Below are 19,460 nucleotides of genomic sequence, written 5' to 3' on the forward strand. Positions count from 1 at the left end.
TAAGTTCTGTGTCAGTTCACCCATCTAAGAGTTTCCTCAGCTTTTTAAAATGTGGCAGAGAAAGGAAAGGGGGGGTGGAATAGAAATGGGTGTAGCTACATGTTTGTTCTTGGAAGGCTTTTATCAGAGAAGGAAATGATTTGTGTTGTTATCAAAACCGTGGTGTGGGTTGTGGAAATGGGAAGGGCTTCCAAGCTTCAGATCGGTGAAGAAAGACAACAGAAGCAGACCCTTCTCGCTGACAGAAGGCAAAGCAGGGAAGGAGCTGAGGAGATCCATCCCCCTGGGAACATAAAGGTATTGTATCCAGTAGAGAATCTTGGGTTCTGGGCTTCATGGAGTGAGTTATTTTAGGTGCTAATGCATACTTCAAATGCGAAGCACAGAGTGACCAGCAAGTTTCTCATCCCTTACTATCTCCACAAATAAACCCACATACTATAACCCTTGAATATAAAAGGAAAGTCCCACTCTGCTCAATAGAGCTTGCAAGTTACAGCCTGCTTTGGGGAAGCCTGCTAATCACATATGATAAACATGTGGAGCAGCATCAGTGGCTTTTAGCCACAAGGTATAGATGGAACACTGGGGACAGTGATGCTCTGTATTCTTGGTGTTTGAGGGGCAACAGTGGGAAGGCTTTTGGAGTTCTGGCCCCACTGGTGGACCTTCTGATGGCTGTGAAGTCTTGTGAGCAAAAATTCAACCTTGTGAGCTACTGGCTTTAAAGTTGTGAGCGAACAATTTGGCTACTGCATAAATCAGTTTGCTTTGGAGCCATCCTTTCTGAGCTAAGACAAAAATGTGAGCTGGAGGCTAAAAAACTGAGCTAGCTCACACTAACTCAGCTTAGAGGGAACACTGGATGGCACCTGGGTTTTGGTCACTGTATGACACAGTGTTGGACTGGATGGGCCATTGGCTTGATCCAACATTGGCTTCTCTTATGTTCTCTTCTAGGGTTGCCAACCTTCAAGTAGGGCTTGGGGATCTCCCAGAAAGAGATAATTTCTCCCAGAGAAAATGGCTGCTTTGGAGGGTGAACTCTATGACATTATACCCTTTTGAGGTCCCTCTCATTCCCAATTCCCCTCCCCAAACTCCACCCCCAAATTTCCAGGTATTTCCCAACCCAGAGCTGGAAAACCTGCCTGGATGCAGACTTTTGCCTCAGACCTGACAGCATTGCTGGTTCTTTCAGAGAAAGATGTATTTTTACTCCAGAATAATGTTTATTTTGAATCAGAGGGCTGCTGTCTTGGAGTATGGATGTGGAGGGGGTTCTGACAGCCCAAGAGGACTGTAGTAGACTTACGACTCTTTTCCAAGGCCTTTGATTAAGGGAAGTGAAGGCAGCAAATCTTCCCTCTCTGTCTTCTACAGAGGCTTCCATTTCTTCCATCATAGATCTAAACTTCCCAGAAAACAGCTACTCACGGGGCTATTGTGGCTCTGTGGTGGATAACAGAGAGGAAGGCAGAACTATACCCCAAGGAGACTAGGGCCCCTAGTCTACGAAACGACGACTGAGGGGTGACATGATAGAGGCTCACAAGATTATGCATGGGATAGAGCAGGTAGAGAAAGAAGTGCTGTTCTCCCTTTCTCACAATACAAGAATTTGTGGGCATGCAATGAAATGGCTAAGCAGTCGGGTTAGAACAGATAAAAGGAAGTACTTCTTCACCCAAAGAGTGATTAGCCCGTGGAATTCACTGCCACAGGAGGTGGTGGTGGCTAGAAGCATGGATGGCTTCAAGAGGGAATTGGATAAGCATAATGGAGCAGAGGTCCATCAGTGGCTATTAGCCACAAGGTATAGATAGAAACTCTGAGGCTGGGGCAAGTGATGGTCTGTATCCTTGGTGCTGGAGGGGGGGAGTGCAACAGTGGGAGGGCTTCTAGAGCCAGTTTGGTGTAGTGGTTAAGTGCGTGGATGCTAATCTGGGAGAACTGGGTTTGATTCCCCACTCCTCCACTTGCAGCTGCTGGATGATCTTGGGCAAGCCATAGTTCTGTCACAGCTGTTCTCTCAAGGACAGTTCTGGAAAGAGCTCTCCCAGCCCCACCTATCTCACAGGGTGTCTGTTGTGGGGAGGGGAAGGGAAAGGACTTTGTAAGCCGCTCTGAGACTCCAAGCGAAGGGCTGGGTATAAATCTAATCTCTTCTTAGTGTCCTGGCCCCACTGGTGGACCTCCTGATGGCCCCTGGTATTTTTGGCCACTGTGCAACACAGAGTGTTGGACTGGATGGGCCATTGGCCTGGTCCAACATTGGCTTGTCTTATGTTCTTAACTGCTTTGACAAGCAACGGAGTCCAGTGGCACCTTTTAAGACCAAAAAAGTTTTATTCAAAATATACGCTTTTGTGTGCATGCACACACAAAAGCTTATACTTTGAACAACAAAAAACCCACTTTATTCTGCTGCTTCAGAGCAACATGACTACCCCACCTGAATCTGTATTTTGAGGAGTGTGATGGAAGTTTTCTTATCCTAGGCAGCTGCTATGGTTGAAAACCTCCAGATGGAACCTGGAGTTCTCCCAGAATTACATCTGACCTCCAGCCTACATTGATCATTTCTCCTGGAGAGAGTGGCTACAGGACTGTATGGCATTATACCCCACTCAAGTCCCTGCCCTCCCCAAACTCTGTCTTCTCTAGGTAACACCCCCAAATCTCCAGGATTTTTTCAAGCTGGAGTTGGTAACCCTGGAAACTGCACTTTCACTCACATGGGTTCTCCTAACTTTAAAAAAGTTACTTCACCTTTTGCAGGCAAACAAGGGTGCGTTAAAAAAAAAAAAGCAGGAGTCTTGCCACACCTTGAAAACAAACATATTTATTGTACTATGAGTCTTTTGTGGACTCAACCCTGCTTCATCAGATGCAGGAAGCAGAGCTTCCGTTAGCAAATTTTATCTACCTGCAAAGAATCATGGGGTGGAGTATCCTTCTCCCCAGTTCCACTGTGCAGCTAAAGTATACCGTTGGCGAAGACTGAAATAGTAGACAGAGAAACAGCTTTTTAATCACTCCACAGGTTCTTGCTGATTTTAGCAAATGCTCTGCACTCCTGTCGACAGCTGTGATGTGTGTGTGTGTATTAGTGTGTTTTGGGGTGCACCTCTGCTACAGCGAATGCTCCAGTGATATTTACAAGAGGCAAGTGTCTTGAATCCAGACAGACTAGATGTTTCTGCAGGCTCAAGAATTTCTACCCACAAATCCCACCTCTATGAACATCTCCACAAGCAGTCCTCAAGAGAGCTCTGTCAGCCAATGTTCTTAACTGCTTTGACAAGTAGAACGAAGTTTGAGTCTGTGGAAAGAAATTTTAGAAATATAGAAAGTTTGGGTTTAAATGGAACCTGATATCTTATGAAATCCGTGTGTCTTTCTCTGTGTTTGCTAGAACAACAGCAAGGAGACCTGGTCTGTTTCAGGCCCTTTGTTTTAGACAAATCTCCATATCAGTCACCCAGAAAATAATTCACCACATTCCATTCCCAGGATTTGAACCAATATAAGTCTCTATAAGTGTGAGACCCGCAATTTTAAAGGTGATAAAATTGCAGCTGGTCAGGAAAGCCATTTGGGCAATGACAGACCCTAATCCAAAATGCAAACTCACGAGCAACAGGATTTCACATACCCCACTTCCCCCTTAGAAGATAACTTTGAAGTTAGCTCTTCGATAGCTTCAAAGGACAGTGTTGCCCCAATGGTGGGAACATCAGGAAAACAATAGCACCTCCCAGTAAATAAGACTGTGTGAACTTTTGTTGTAAGGAAGCAATTTACAACTAAATAATTTTAACTTCTAGGAAGCAATTTACAGTTAAACAATTACAACTTTTCCACTTCTAAATGTTAATTTACAACTGTGATATGATTATCAAAAGAACCCCTTTGATCATTTGGTATAATTACTGTTGAAATCCAACAGAATTTTGTTGGCTTCTGAAGGATCAGGAGGGGCTTAGTCTCCTGAGAATTTGAAGTTAACCCGAAAGGGCCCTTTCGTTTCTTGCATGTGTTGGGTGGGATATTTTGTTTGCATGTTCATTTTTATGTGTGTTTGCTATCTTATTGTTGAAATAGAAGTGCATTGTGTTGGCAAGCTGACCCAGCGTCTTGCTGGTCACCTTGTCAGGTAAACTTTGAATACTGAGCTGTTAATAAAAAGATAATGAAGAGACCCTTTGCTTGGAGTGTCTCTGCCAGCGCTCAGCGTTTTCCAAACTTGCACCTTTCGCCTTTGGTGAGGAGGCAACACTCAGAGGACACAAACCAGAGGGGATGTGTGGGGACATATTTTTCTCCCAACGGAGTCCAGTGGCACCTTTTAAGACCAAAAAAGTTTTATTCAAAATATACGCTTTTGTGTGCATGCACACACAAAAGCTTATACTTTGAACAACAAAAAACCCACTTTATTCTGCTGCTTCAGAGCAACATGACTACCCCACCTGAATCTGTATTTTGAGGAGTGTGATGGAAGTTTTCTTATCCTAGGCAGCTGCTATGGTTGAAAACCTCCAGATGGAACCTGGAGTTCTCCCAGAATTACATCTGACCTCCAGCCTACATTGATCATTTCTCCTGGAGAGAGTGGCTACTTTGAAGGGAGGACTGTATGGCATTATACCCCACTCAAGTCCCTGCCCTCCCCAAACTCTGTCTTCTCTAGGTAACACCCCCAAATCTCCAGGATTTTTTCAAGCTGGAGTTGGTAACCCTGGAAACTGCACTTTCACTCACATGGGTTCTCCTAACTTTAAAAAAGTTACTTCACCTTTTGCAGGCAAACAAGGGTGCGTTAAAAAAAAAAAAGCAGGAGTCTTGCCACACCTTGAAAACAAACATATTTATTGTACTATGAGTCTTTTGTGGACTCAACCCTGCTTCATCAGATGCAGGAAGCAGAGCTTCCGTTAGCAAATTTTATCTACCTGCAAAGAATCATGGGGTGGAGTATCCTTCTCCCCAGTTCCACTGTGCAGCTAAAGTATACCGTTGGCGAAGACTGAAATAGTAGACAGAGAAACAGCTTTTTAATCACTCCACAGGTTCTTGCTGATTTTAGCAAATGCTCTGCACTCCTGTCGACAGCTGTGATGTGTGTGTGTGTATTAGTGTGTTTTGGGGTGCACCTCTGCTACAGCGAATGCTCCAGTGATATTTACAAGAGGCAAGTGTCTTGAATCCAGACAGACTAGATGTTTCTGCAGGCTCAAGAATTTCTACCCACAAATCCCACCTCTATGAACATCTCCACAAGCAGTCCTCAAGAGAGCCCTGTCAGCCTCATCTACCTCACAGGGTTTCTGTTGTGGGGAGAGGAAGGGAAGGAGATTTGAAGCTGCTCTGAGACTCTGAGGGAAGGGTGGGATATAAATCCAGTCTCCTCTTCTCCTCCTCCTCCTCCTTCTACAAGTAAACTTGTTGAGCACGACAGGAGACTGCAAACTCAGACCCTGTTCTGCTGTTGGAGAAACAGGTCCATGGCAGCAGAAAATGCTTCATTCCAGTGACCTCTCATTAGGAAAATTGATCCCTATTTATAGATGCCTGATCTGGCCAAGTTGATCCATTCTTCATTAATCTTGAGGCTAGATTGCTGCAACATGCTCTGCATGGGGCTGTCCTTGAAGATGATCCAGCAACTGCAGCTGGTGCAGAACACAGCAGCCCATTTGTTACCTGGGGCTAGCCATCAAGGCCATGCCACTCCTATGCTGTGGCTGCTGATTATAGGTCTGATTCAAGGTGTTGCTGCTTAGTTTTAAAGTCCTTCGTGACCTGGGGTCCCTCATTCTTGAAGGACCATCTCTTTCTGCATGTTCCTGTTGGGCAGTTTCTACTCTCAGGAGTCCCTCTTGTCTAAGGAATGTTCACCAACAGTCTAGACCCAAGGCTTTTTGACGGCCCCTCCATGCCTCTGGAACAGAAGAGGTCGGGGGACTCCTGCTGTCCTGACTTTCCATCAAGACTGCAAACCAGAGCTGTCCATCTAAGTTCACCATCTTGTCTCAAGCACTCTGGAGGGCCTACAACAGAGCATAGAGGCCAAGGCCTCCCCCAGTGCTGCCTCCCAGCATTTATATTCAGAGGAATGATCGAGTCTAGAGAGTTAGCAAGCAACAGGAATTTCATTTAGACAACAGTACAAAGCAGGAAAGGTGACAGGCAAAAAGCAAGAATTTTGGGGACAGCCGGAACTTGAGGAAAGGGGAAATACCCCTGAGTAAGGGGCAAAAGGCATTTTTAATGTTTTTATTTCTGTTGTTTTTAATGTTTATTTTATTGTTGTTACTTGCCCTGTTTCCTAAAAGGCTTAGGAGAAAGGTGGGCATGTAATATTTTAAATAAAATATGAGACATGGTGAGGTGGTTATTACTTAACAGGCATTTCTGCCTTCTCTAACACGTTTCTCATCCTGCTGTTCTACAGGTCACACAAGCCATGGAGATGCCGACATCCACCATAGCCTCAGCCATAGCAGCCACAGCTGGCACAGACATGGAACCTGAAGCCCGGTGCCCCATCTGCTTGCAGTATCTAATTGACCCCGTGACCCTGGATTGTGGCCACAACTTCTGTCGGGCCTGCATCACTGACTATTGTGAAACGTGGGAAAAACTGGGGGACTTGGAATGTCCTGTTTGTAGACTACCAATCAAGAAAGGGAATTTCCGGCCAAACTGGCAGCTGGCCAATATAATTGAAAAGCTCAAGCTCCTTCCCCTGAAACAAACCAAAGACACTCTTTGTGCGAAACACAAGAAGGAGCTGAACCTGTTCTGCAAAGAGGATGAGGAATTAGTTTGTGTCGTCTGTGAGAGGTCCCCAGAGCACAGATCACATAGTATGCTTCTCCTGGAAGAGGCTGCCCAAGAATACAGGGTAGGAAAGAATCATTAGGTTTGTGTATTCATAAAGGTAAAGGTTTCCCTTGCTCAAAAGCCAGTCGAATCCGACTCTAGGGGGCGGTGCTCATCTCCGTTTCCAAACCGAAGAGCCAGCACTGTCCAAAGATATTTCCATGTCATGTGACTGGCATGTCTAAATGCTGAGGTGCACGGAACGCTGTTACCTTCCCACTGAAGTGGTACCTATTTATCTACTTGCAATTTCTTGCTTTTGAACTGCTAGGTTGGCAGGAGCTGGGGCCAGAGACGGGAGCTCACTCTGTCATGCGGCACTAGGGTCTCGAACTGCCGAACTACAGACCTTCCAGTCTGCAGCTCAGCATCTTAAACTCTGAGCCACCATGGCACTGTGTATTCATATATTAATCAAAATCCAACCATGTATTCATTGGCATAGGTAATATACCAAATTTAATTGCCCAAAATAGCAACAGGTAAAATCCAGCATTCTTCAGAAATGACTGCTTATTCTGGTGTCTTGCTGACTGCTTTCCAAAGTTGCACAAAGTGTAGTGATAAAATTATTTCTCCGGTTTTAGATATATCTTAGACATTTTTGCTAGGCCTTTTTAAAATGACTGCTATGTTCTGCTGTTTGAAAATGTGATCTAATGTCTTATTCACTGAACAATAACGTCTTAAGTGATTGGTGAGACCCACTGAGGGACCCCTTTTGGATTTTTCAGAAGGAGAAGCAGAAAGTGACAGCTGAGGAATGACGAAGACTGACAGAAAATGACAGTTGGGGTTGTATGAGTCAAGGCTGAAGAACATAAGAAGAGCCCTACTGTATCAGAGCAGTGGTCCATCTAAGTCCACCATCTTGTCTCAAGCACTCTGGAGGGCCTACAACAGAGCACAGAGGCCAAGGCCTCCCCCAGTGCTGCCTCCCAGCATTTATATTCAGAGGAATGATCAAGTCTGGAGAGTTAGCAAGCAACAGGAATCTCATTTAGACAACAGTACAAAGCAGGAAAGGTGATAGGCAAAAAGCAATTGCAGCAAAGCGCGAGAAAGCACAGAAATGGATGGTGAGGGGATGATGTGTGAATGTATCAACATCTGTTACAACTGGTCTGCATCTGAATGGTGACAGTTTCCACCACAGTGACCGCATGGAAGTTTCCACACACTTTCCTTTTCCCAGCCCTGCATAGCCACTGTCCCCCCCCCCCCATTGCTGCACCATCAGATGATTTCGGGGGGCTTTAAGATAATGGTAATTGAAATAGCACTCTAACGTTAGGCTAAGGCTGCAATCAGACATTGCCATTTGGTGTGGAGGGGAAGCAAGTCTATTACCCCCGATGGAAATTGACCCGGCATTGCATGAGCACCCATCCTTTGTAGTTGCGGGCTCAGCCCGTCACCGCATGATCAGGTGGCACATGCCGCGAGTGGGAGGGTTGCCTTTTGTTTCCCATGCGCATGAACAAGGAGTCGCACCTCCGCATGGAGGATTCCCCATGGAGTATGCGGTTATGCGCATACTGCTAAGTGAGGGGGGGAAATGGCACTGAGTCAGGATGGAATGAGCAGACTAGAACGGATAAAAGGAAGTACTTCTTCACCCAAAGAGTGATTAACACATGGAATTCACTGCCACAGGAAGTGGTGGTGGCTACAAGCATGGACGGCTTCAAAAGGGAAGTAGATAGGCATATGGAGCAGAGGTCCATCGGTGGCTATTAGCCACAAGGTATAGATAGGGACTCTCAGGTTGGGGCAAGTGATGCTCTGTCTTCTTGGTGCTCGGGGGGGCCAACAGTGGGAGGGCTTCTAATGTCCTGGCCCCACTGGTGGACCTCCTGATGGCACCTGGTATTTTTGGCCACTGTGTGACAGTGTTGGACTGGATGGGCCTTTGGCCTGATCCAACATTGGTGTCTCTTATGTTCTTATGTTCTGATGACTATCCTGACAGCTTGAGTGTGTGCTTGAACAATCAGACAGGGGAAAGTCCATCTGTGGCCTGTTGGCAGGCATTAGGACTGGACTTTCCCCAATGTCTTTTAACTCCACTTCTGTGGCGGGGCAGCACGGGGTGCTGATGGCTGCAAGACCTTTCCCAGATGTTGCCTGATCATGCCTTTTAGATACATCAGGCATTCACAGCTGAGTTGGATCTAAAGGCACTTCTGACCGTGGCCTAAGAGATGTATATTAAGTACCGATTTTAAGGCACTGTGATGTTTCAGTTACCAAATTTAACTGGTATATCACTATATCGTAAAACTGATAATTATTTTATCTCTATAGCTTAATGCTGTAGCGATATATCAAGTACCATTTTAAAAAAATTAAATGGAAATGAACAATGAGGGAGTGTTGTTGCGTGGATGCTCACAGAAATCCTGCTGCGGTTTAGACATCAAAGGGGCACGAAAACTTCTGAGTGGAAGAATTTTTTGTTTAGATGGCTGAGTGACTAGGTAGAGAAATATGTGTATTTTATTTTACTGAATCCATCTAATTGCTCTTCTTGTTAAAACAGATTTTAATGGGCTGTACACTATGATACTGAGTATATTTTTCTTCATAATTTTAAAAAGAAAATTTGATTTAAAGTGCCTTGCTAATCCCTATACGTATTACCCACTCATCAAAAAGGAGACAAGAAGCAAGTTTTCCTAAATGGGGGCTTCATTATACTTTGCATTGCCTCTTCAATCTGTCTACATTTCCTTACCTTCTTTCTGTTATTTGTATATGTTCTGTGGGAAACAGCCTGACAAACTTTATTACTGCCCACTCGGGAGCCTGGAAATTCTGCAGCTGTCCCGGGTCTCTACCCAGTGAGACCCTTCTATCTGGTGATTTCTGCTGCCACCAGAGACTGTGAAATAGGGGGAATTTCCACCTGACTGGCCTGAACCCAGGCCCCCTCTGCCACTTTGCTGTTTAAAGGCTCCACCCCCATTTCCTTGTATGGCACTTTGTGCACACTAGGTACTGTGGGGACACACATCTGTATATTCTGGGGGTGAAGGGATTCCTGCTTCATCCTCATTCCCAAACGGAATGAGGATCGAAGCAGAGGGCGGGGTAAAGAAGGGGGCGGGGCTTCACCACGTGACCGCCCCGCCCCCTAGAGGTTCTCTTCCGGAGCTCCGTACCTGAGAGCTCCCCCCCGACTAGAGCCCTGGAAGGGATTATCTTCTGCCCTCTCCCCTCCTTGAGAAGAGTGGCTGAATTGGGTTTAATGTGGGTGCAGAGATCAGACTATCAGCATTCAAAATAGGGTTGCCAGGTCCCACCTGGCAACCAGCGAGGGATGGGGGAGGACTTACCAGAAGAAAGAGGAAGGCCCAGGCTATGGCAGTGCCAGCAGCATAACATAGGAAGTGATGTTATCACACTGTAACGTCATTGTGACACTCTGGTATTTGTGCAAAAACTCTATGGTAAAAACTGTTTCTATCATAGAGTTTTTGACCAAAAACCAGAGTGTCACCCAGACATCACTGGTATCATGATGTTACTTTCTGTGCAATACCGGTAATGTGGCCGGGGCCTTTCTCTTTCTCCTGCTGTCCCCCCCCCCCCCCGCCAGCTGATTAACTTTATTCAATGTATAAGCTTTTGTGTGCAAGCACACTTCTTCAAAAGTACCATTTTAAGTACCTTGGGAATAAGAGCCCCATTGAACAGACCACAGTATGATGCTGGATAGATCTGCTTAGGATTGTTCTCTAAATTACCTAAGGCTAGAAGTAACTGCTATTCTGTATTAGTACACAGGGTTGGGGAGAGAAATCACTAAATTGGTATGTCACGTGCCCATCTCTAGCCTGAGCAACAAGCTTTTCTGTTTCTGCAGGAAAAAATCAAGGGCCAGCTAAAGATTCTCGGGGAAAGGAAAGAAAATATTGAAAAACAGAAATTGAATGATGAGCTAGAAAACATGGTACACGTGGTAAGTGTTTATTGTTACTACTTATACACTGGGGGTGTTTTGACTGGTAGATCCTTGCATCCCTCTGATCAGAGAAGAAAAGAGATCTCACTGGCTGACAAGGCCTGTCTGGCATCTGTGAGCTGGTTCATTCATCACTTGATGTCTGAGTCGTAGACTTCTATGATGAACCATTTACCAGTTGATGTGCCACACACAACTCGTATGGAACAACTAGAACTGTAATGCTACCGCACTTAAAATGCTTTTTGGTGGAATCATTCAGCAGTGAGCATATAAGCAATGACCAATGGCAAATCAAATGTATATATAGATCTGCCTCAGTTGGTCCAAATTCAGCGGCCAGATTATCGTTGTGGGCTAGACGCAGAGATGGTATCATGCCTGTGCTGAAAGATCTACACTGAGTGTCTACCCATCTATTTTTGGCACAATTCAAAGCATTGTATTTGTGTGTGCGAGTGTCTGCACCTGGAAGTCACATTGACCTCTGGTGAGGCCCCAGGGGCGGTCTTAGCCAATGGGCAACTGGGGCAGCTTCTCTGGGCCCCATACTGGGGGGCGCTGACCTGTCCTGCCAACAAATAGCAGGCTCTCACCCAGGGCTATTTTTGGGCAGGAACGCACAGGAACGGAGTTCTGGCTGGCTCCCGAGTTGGCCACGCCCAGCAGGAACTCATTAGGATTGGCTACATTAGGGGCGTGTGGCCTAACATGCAAAGGGGTTCCTGCTACAAAAAAAGCCCTGGGTTTTGACAACAAACAAGGTAAACAGAATAAGAAGCAAAAGGTGGGTATGGCTGGATGACCACACTTCTGGTAACGTGGGGTGTGTGGCCTAATATGCTAATGAGCTGCTCTGTCAGGGGTGTAGCCAAATATGCTAATGTGTTTCTGCTGTTGGGTGTGGCCTATTATGCTAATAAGTTCCTGTTGGGCTTTTTCTACAAAAAAAGCCCTGCTCTCACCACCTCTTGTGCCCACCCTGTCTAGGGCTCGGGCAGATGGTTGCCAGCAGCAACGATGGCTTTCCACTGTTTCACTTATTCAGCCACCTCTCTGAAGGGGTAGTCACCAGAGGTCAATGTGACTTCCAGGTGCAGACACTCGCACACACAAATACAAAAAAAAAAAAAAAGACGGCGCTATCCAGGGCACACTGTTTCACTTATTCAGCCACCTCTCTGAAGGGGTAGTCACCAGAGGTCAATGTGACTTCCAGGTGCAGACACTCGCACACACAAATACAAAAAAAAAAAAAAAGACTGAGCTATCCAGGTCAGGGCATGGAGAACTTAATCTCCTCCAGATGGTGAGGAACGCCAGTTTGGTGTAGCGGATGAGAGCACAAACTCTAATCTGGGAGAACCACTCCTCCACATGCAGCTGCTGGTGTGACCTTGGGTTGGTTACAAGTTCTTTCAGAGCTGTTCTCTCATGGGCAGTTCTCGAAAGAGCTCGCTCAGCCCCACCTACCTCACAGGGTGTCTGTTGTGGGAAGGGAAAGGAGATTGTAAGCTGCTCTGAGACTCCTTCTGGTAGTGAAGGGTGAGGTATAAATCCAATCTCTTATCTTCCTCATGGCCAGAGCTGTTTTCCAACAATTAAGGCCCACTGAGGAGATGTTTGCAATCACTGAGAAGCCATTCTTTATGTCATAGGCTCTGACTTCCCCTGGTCATGCCACTTTAGGCCAAACCTATAAAACAGAATAATTTACAGCATTCTCTCCCAGCCTGTTGAAATCAAACAACTGAGCTCAGTAAAGTAAGGTGTTGGGGAGCACTGTTCAGTTCCCCCTACCCATGTGGCCTGTTTTTGCAACCACCCTCCCCCCCCAAACTCCCCACACAAACACTTCTTTGTTATGTTTTGCACACTTCTTTACAGTGCCCATGGGACATAAACAAGCATTCATGTGCCACTTTCTTTCAGAAAATTTCCTTTGGCTGACCCACACGTTCAGTCTGTACCTCTTCCCAAATGTTGACCTCTTTTCCCCAGTCACAGTTAGAAGTGGAGAAGCAGAATGTCAGAACTGCCTTTGATCAAATGTACAAGTTTCTTCAAGAAAAAGAGCAAGCCGGACTGGCCCAACTGGAAGAACTGGAAAAGGCCATTGAGGAGAGGCGGGGAAAAAATGTTACCCAGTTGTCTGAGGAGATTTCCTATCTCGGTGACCTGATCATAGAAATGGAGGGAAAGTGCCAGCAGCCAGCAAATCAATTCCTGCAGGTGAGACTTAACAAACCTACACAACATGGGGCACCTCTCTGCTCCCTAACAAAGCACGGTCCACTAAAATAACTTTCCCAGAAGGCCGTCTGTCTGTATAGCTGAGACCCACTTCTGTTTTTCTTTCTTTCAGGACATCAGAAGTACTTTAAGCAGGTACGTGGCTCTTTCTCGTCCCCCCTTCCTGTTTCTCCTGTTACGGGAGAAGACCATTCCTAATTTAAAAAAAAAAAATCCTGCAAAGCAATGTTATAATGTCATAAACTCATTTGGGCAAAATCTTGCTTTACAATCACTCTCATTGGAGGTGCGGGGGAGGGGATAACACACAGTATCTTAAAATTGAATTCCAGTGCCATGGGGGGCAGCTGCATCCTTGGGATGCAGTAAGGTTGCCAGCCATCCCACTAGGGCAGGAGGCCTCCCACCAATCATTTCTGTTGCCAATCGGTCTGCAGGACCAACTGGAAATGACCATGGGTAGCTCTCAGAGCCACAGGAAATTGTGGTAAAACTATAGAGTTTCCAATGATGCCTAGAGCTACTCCCCATGTCCCCAACCCCTCCCACTGGTTGCAAGGCTTGGCCTGTCAACCCTAGGATGCAGCGAGAAGGGGATGGGGGCCTCTCATCCTGACACTTCAGCCACCGCCATTTCTCTGTTTTAAGCAACTGAAGCACGTTCCTTTGTGAACAACTAGGGCTGCCAAGCCCCCCCGGGGGGTGGATTTCCCCCCGCTTTGGAGGCCCGATTTCCGCCGCCGCGGAATTGGGCTCTGGGGGAAAACCCACCCCGGCGTGCACGTCATCCGGATGTGACGTGATGACGCCGGGCACGCTGGGGGCGGGGCCAGCGTGCCCGGCATCATCACGTCACATCCGGATGACGTGCATGCGGCGCGCACATGCTTTGCACACGCGCGCTCGCAGAAGACACCGTCCGGGAGCCCCCCGCCGCAGAAGAAAAACGACTTGGCAACCCTATGAACAACATGAATGTCGGAAGCCGCCCCTACTCCGTCATCCCTTAGGGTTGCCAGGTCTCCTGCTAGGGTGGGTGATCTCTAGGGCTGCCCACCTCTAGGTGGGACCTGGAGATCTCTCATTATTACAGTTGATCTCCAGATGACAGAAATCAGTTCCCCTGGAGAAACTGGCTTCTTTGGAGGGCGGGCTTTATGGCATTGTACTCCACTGAGGTTCCTCCCCTTCCAAGCCCTACTGTCGCCAGGCTCCACCCACCCCCTCCCCAAATCTCCAGGCGTTTCCCCACCAAGAGCTGGCAACTCTAGTGATCTCCCAGCCATCCCCATTGTTGCCTGCTGGAGAGAAGTTGAAGCACATTATGCCAGCACACAATGTCACTTCTGGTGAAAACCAAAAGTGACATCATGACATTAGGAATGCTCTAGCATTCACGCACACTCTATGGTTAAACCTCTCCCCCTCCCCAATGCTCCTGGCTGCTGCCTGGCAACCATGCCATACATCCACCTAACCAATTTCGGTATAATCCAACTGGCTGCAGCTCAGCTCGCCAATGACTCATGTGGAATCCTTTCCAAGCCCGACTACCTGATATCCTTTGAACTGGAGGTACCATGGACTGAACATGTGGCCTTCCATACATGCATATACTCTGCCAGTGGGACCCCACCTTGTGTTTTCCACTCCTAATCACAAAGATGAGAAACAAAAAAAGATCTGCAAGGCTGGAGAACTCAGGAGGCCTGGATCCCGCAGCTGGACTAAGCTGTCCACTAACAAAGGGGAGATGTAATTTCTGCCAGTTTCCCATTCCTGATGCAGACTGCTGATTTTCCCATGATGCCATCTTGGGAGATCAGTGGACTTTAAGGCAGCAAGAAAGCTCTGTTCTACAGATGCAACTGCCTTCTGCTAGTAGAAAATTTAGTCAGGATCCAACGTTCTGAGTTAGCGCCATGTGCACTGGAGCATGCATCTGCCATGGAGCATGCATCCTTCTCCACTAAAACTTCCATAATCTACTAGATTAATATATATATATATCTTTAAGAATGAAACTGTTTGGAACAGAAGTTCCTCACAGGAAAGTGATCCAGTTCACAAATGGAAAGGAGGAGCATCTACCCTTGTGACGCTCCACCTTCAACTAATCACCCGGACTGTAATTTTAGTCCCTATGCTTGTAGTGGGAACAACGCTCTCTAACATTTTCCTTCACTAATAACCATATTTCCTTCCAGATATAAAAATGAACATGTGAATCATGCACTGAAACCTATTTCTGGGTTGGAAGAGAAAATAAAGATTTACTGTGAGAGAAATTCTGCTGTACAAGAGGCTATGGAGCACTATAAAGGTACTGGAGATAGCTAAGCAAAGGGGAATGGAAAGAGATTTCTGAGAATGATCCAATTGTGAGATTGTTCGAGGGTTACTGGAGAGGAATTGTCTTCCCCTGTAAACTTCCTTAAGATGTCCACATGGACACAGACACGCACTTCCACTTCCTATTAATCTTTCTTTTGCAGAGGATGAAAGTTTGCATTGACAATTGAGGGGTGACATGATAGAGGTTTACAAAATTATGCATGGGATAGAGAAGGTAGAGGAAGAAGTATTTTTCTCCCTTTCTCACAATACAAGAACTTGTGGGTACTCAATGAAATTAATGAGCAGTAAACTTAGAACAAATAAGGAAGTACTTCTTCACCCAAAGAGTAATTAACACACGGAATCACTTCAGCGCTCAGTTCGCTTTCTGGCTGCTATTTCCCTGGGTTTTCTGAGTGTGCTTTTGTGCTGATTTTTTCATCGTTTCGCTTCCAAGCTGAAGGTAATTCAAAAGTGTACAGATTCCCTTGGATTCCCCCCCTGCCCTTTTGCTGCCCCTCCAAGGTCACTCCTCCACCCACATTTGAGGTTATTCCACCCAATCTGTACCTTCTGCCATCCTTCCCCCTTTATCGGGGTATAAGCTCCATTTCCCCCTCATTTTTAAATTTTAATTTTTTGACAAGTGTAATGAGTCAAAGAAGGTCAAAGAAGACGGGGACGGCAAAGGATGAGATGGTTAGACAGTGTCATCGATGCAACGAACATGAAATTGAGTCAACTTCGGAGGACGGCGGAAGATAGGAGAGCCTGGCGGGAGATTGTCCATGGGGTCGCGAAGAGTCGGACTCGACTGTGCGACTGAACAACAACAAATGAGTCTAGCAATTTGAGACTATCGCCAGTCTCAGCTCACTGACTTTAAAAAATTTAAATGACGGGTGGGACAGTTTAAAAGGAATTCACTGATGGTTTTGACTTGAAAGCTGAATTAGAGCGGAGACAAACGACAGTGTTCCCAGTGCAAGGGCAAAAAAAGGATTTCAGTGCCCCATGCAAACAAAATGGGGGGGGGTCGTCAGTGCAGGATGAAAATGACATGAGATGTAAAGAGAAAGAGACACAGGGATGGGAAGCCTAAAGCTTTGAAAACATTTTTCCCTTTAATTCTTTAATGAACAAAGTTTGGGGGGGACCATTTTGGCGGCCTTCAGAAGCCTAATGTTAGAATGGCAGCTGAGCCACATGGACCTTCTGCAAACTGCTGAACTTAAGAATTGCTTGGGATTGATCAATTTGGAGGACAGAGTGCAATCCACACAGGATAGGCTCTAAAAAAACCTGCCAAGATCACGACCAGTGTGCAGGGTCAAATTAGAGAATCACAAAGAGAAAACCGCACAACTTTGCAAGGAAGGGCAGAAAATTAGCATTACTATGCAGCTGCACTAGGGCATTGGCAAAAATGCCACCTTTCCCCCCCTCCAATTTAGTGGCACAAGACTAAAGCTCCCCAGAGCTTCTGCCTGAAGACTCCCCCATACAAATTGCAGCCCCGTGCAAAGCATGCTGGAGTTGCAGTCTATTTTGCACGTTGCCAATGATCACAGCTTGCAGTGCCAGTGTCAGTGGGTTCTACCATGCATTCTATACACTCAACATACTCCCCTAAATTATGAGATTATGTGATTCTTTCCCGTGTTTCACAGTAGCCGATAAGCAGATAACACAGCAAGGAATTCTCTAGTGTTTGACAATATGGAAAACGAGATTTTGCAGCTGCTTGTCAGTTTCAAAAAAGTTCTGGTCAGCTTCAGCATTGGGTTTTTCCCCTTTGCCTGCATTCCTTTCTGTTCCCTTTCATTCATCAAACTAATGCTAAAATGCACGCACAAAACCCGAACCATGGGGTTTTATAGGGAAGGCGCTTGCTGGCTGCTACTGTGCAGCTGTAATTGTTTTTTAAAACTTCGGACACCACCCCCACCCACATTCCAAGTGACGTTCCACCCTGATTTAGAAAAGTGCAGGGTTTTTTTGGTAGCTGCAGAATAAATATACCAGAGGGAAAAGAATGGTGTGTATGGCAGGCACAGAATCTAAAGTCAAGATTAAAGGCTTACTGCTCTGAAAATCTGCAGTAAGATGTGTGTGCATAATGGGCCTATGTCTGGGGCAGTGATGCTCTGTATTCTTGGTGCTTGGAGGACAACAGTGGGAGGGCTTCTGGAGTTCTGGCCCCGCTGGTGGACCTCCTGATTGCACCTGGATTTTGGCCACTGTGTGACTCAGAGTGTTGGACTGGATGAGCCATTGACCTGATCCAGCATGACCTCTTTTATGTTCATCAAAGGCAGGCTATATTCTTTCTCATAAGTGGCTTTCATTGCTGTGTCAGTCTTGTCCAAGTGATCTCACGGCCATCTGAACAAAAGAAAGGAAGCAACAACCATTGCCTTGGCGGTCCTCAGTATGCATTAAAGCACATACTCATTGAGATCTACATAGACTGCTTTCAAACACGTTGGATAATGCACTTTAGCGATTGTTTGTCGGAAACTCCACTTGCAAACCATCATTCAAGGTGCACTGAAAGTGCATTGAAAGTACATCATCCAAAGTGTGCGAAAGCCACCTATGGCCCCTGCCACACGGCAGGGGAACTGAGATCTACATAGACTCCTTTCAAACACGTTGGATAAAGCACTTTAGCGATTGTAGGAAGCTCCACTTGCAAACCATCACTCAAGGTGCATGGAAAGTGCATTGAAAGTACATCGTCCAAAGTGTGCGAAAGCCACCTATGTAGATCTAAATGAGGAATTACATGTGAAAGGTTTTCGGCTTCCATACATCAAGTGACACATTTTCCTGCAAATGATGCTCTGAGTCAATTTGTCACCATTTCCTCCCCATTACAGCCTCTCTGGAGGAAACACTTCAGAGAATATATTTGGAAAAGGAAGACACTGTGGTCTCAAGAGGTCCTGGGCATACTGAAAGAGCAACGGGAGATGCTCCTCCTAGTCAGAGTGCCAGGACAGCCTCCCCGATGCAAGCCATCAAGTGTGTGATTGTAGGAGACTGCGCAGTGGGTAAAACGTGCCTCCTCATCAGCTTCACAACCAATGCCTTTCCCAGGGAATACATGCCCATGTCCTTTGAGGACTATTCTGCTCAAGTGATGGTTAATGGCACACCAGTCGTCGTGCAGTTGTGGGATTTATGCGGAGAAGACTACCCTGACAGAATGCGCTTCTTAGCTTATCCACAAACAGACGTGGTCTTAATTTGCTTTTCTCTCGTGAGTCCGGGGTCCTTGGAAAATGTCCGCGCAAAGTGGTATCCTGAAGTGCGACACCATTGCCCCAACACCCCCGTCATACTGGTGGGGACCAAACTGGACCTCAGAACTGACGAGCGCACAACTGAACAACTGAAGAAGAGGAAGTTGTTTCCAGTCACCTATCTAAAAGGCCTCGACGTGGCAAAAAATATTGGAGCAGTGAAATATGTGGAATGCTCTGCACTGACACGGGAAGGCCTCAAGATGGCGTTTGAGGAAGCCATTAAAGCCGTTGTCTGTTCCCCTCATGTAAAAGGGAAAAGAACTTGCCTGCTGCTTTAATACTGCCCTCTCTCTAGAACTCTTTCTCAGCATCTTTGGTGTTTTACTCCATGCGCATCACTGTCAAGTTAATCTGTATATAAATGAGTTTGTTTTCTATCAGATAGTCTGAAACTTGACATTGGTTTTATTTTTCCAAGGGTTGTGCACTAGTCTACTTCTTTATGTGTAAAAATGGGCGGGGGCTTAACCAAAAATGGTTGGCTAGGTGAGCTCAGTTGTGCTCCTTCACACACCTTTGCTCACTGTGTTGTTGGTTGATTTGGACATTTTTTTGTCCCACTCAGCCTGGCTTGAGGCCTAGAAGTTAGCTGGGCTGGGTAAGAAATGTCAGAGGCAATTCTGTGCAGGAAGGGAAGGTGTTGGGAGAGATTAGCTGCCCTCATTGTGTTCTACTTCAGAATTGCAACTGCAGTGCATGTG

At 46.2% G+C, this 19,460-nt stretch overlaps 1 pseudogene; it reads left to right on the plus strand.

The window, feature by feature from the left end:
• Positions 1–18,461: 18,461 nt before the first annotated feature.
• On the plus strand, positions 18,462–19,037 carry LOC107120913 (annotated as a pseudogene).
• The last annotated feature ends 423 nt before the right edge of the window (positions 19,038–19,460 follow it).

Source organism: Gekko japonicus, unplaced genomic scaffold, assembly GCF_001447785.1.
Source record: "Gekko japonicus isolate JY-2015 unplaced genomic scaffold, Gekko_japonicus_V1.1 scaffold1996, whole genome shotgun sequence".
Taxonomy (NCBI): domain Eukaryota; kingdom Metazoa; phylum Chordata; class Lepidosauria; order Squamata; family Gekkonidae; genus Gekko; species Gekko japonicus.